Source organism: Bos javanicus, chromosome 22 (genome assembly GCF_032452875.1).
Source record: "Bos javanicus breed banteng chromosome 22, ARS-OSU_banteng_1.0, whole genome shotgun sequence".
NCBI lineage: Eukaryota > Metazoa > Chordata > Mammalia > Artiodactyla > Bovidae > Bos > Bos javanicus.
The window spans coordinates 371,367-372,317 of record NC_083889.1 but is presented as its reverse complement, the minus strand read 5'-3'; positions in this window follow the sequence as shown (position 1 = coordinate 372,317).

Below are 951 nucleotides of genomic sequence, written 5' to 3'. Positions count from 1 at the left end.
TTCTTTAGCCTGTTCACTACGACAGGGAAAAGCCTCATCCATCCGGTAAAGGTATCCACCCAAACTTGTAAGCAAGAATATCCATTTGCTTTTGGCATATGAGTAAAATCAATTTCCCAGTCCTCTTTAGGATATTTTCCACTTCATTGTAACCTAGGATTTTGTTAGATTTTCAGTCTTTGGGTTATTTTTCTGACAAACCTCACGTCTTTTCATAATGTTCTTTAGTCTTCATTACATTTTCACCTTCAAACAAATGAGAAGCCATCTGGTAAGTACTCTCTACACCTAAATGAAAACTCTGGTGCAAACCCTTAAGAATTTTCCATTAAGCATTTTCAGGAATTATTAACTGTCCATCCTTGGACTGTAAAAATCCTTTACCAGTAATCTTTGCTCCTCTTTTCTCATATCTTTCTAATTCTTCCTCAGTATATTGTGGTTTTTCCTGTTCCACAGAACCTGTCTAGATCAAAGGTGTCTGTAGTGAAGGGGTTTTGGAAAGTGCCACTTTTCTTGCTTGACAGCCAGCCAGCTGATTACCTTCAGCTACTTTACTCTCACCCCTGCTGTGCCCTTTGCAGTGCATAACAGCTAATTCTTTAGGACAATATATGGCAGTTAAAAGTGCCTCAATCTCTCTGAAATGGTTAATAGGTTCTCCTGTTGCCATTTTAAACTGTCTTTCCATATTGCAGCATGAGCATGTAAAGTCAAATAAGCATATTTAGAATCAGTGTAGATATTTACTTGCTGCCCTTTGCTTAACTCTAGAGCTCAGGACACAAGCTCTTCTAACTGAGCACTCATTCCCTGGGGGAGAGATTTTGCCTCTAAAACCTGTTCAGCAATCACCACAGTGTAACTTGTTTTACAATTCCCATCGCGAACAAAAGAACTGCCATCTGTAAATATTTCCATATCTGATTGTCCAGTGTGGTATCCATCAGA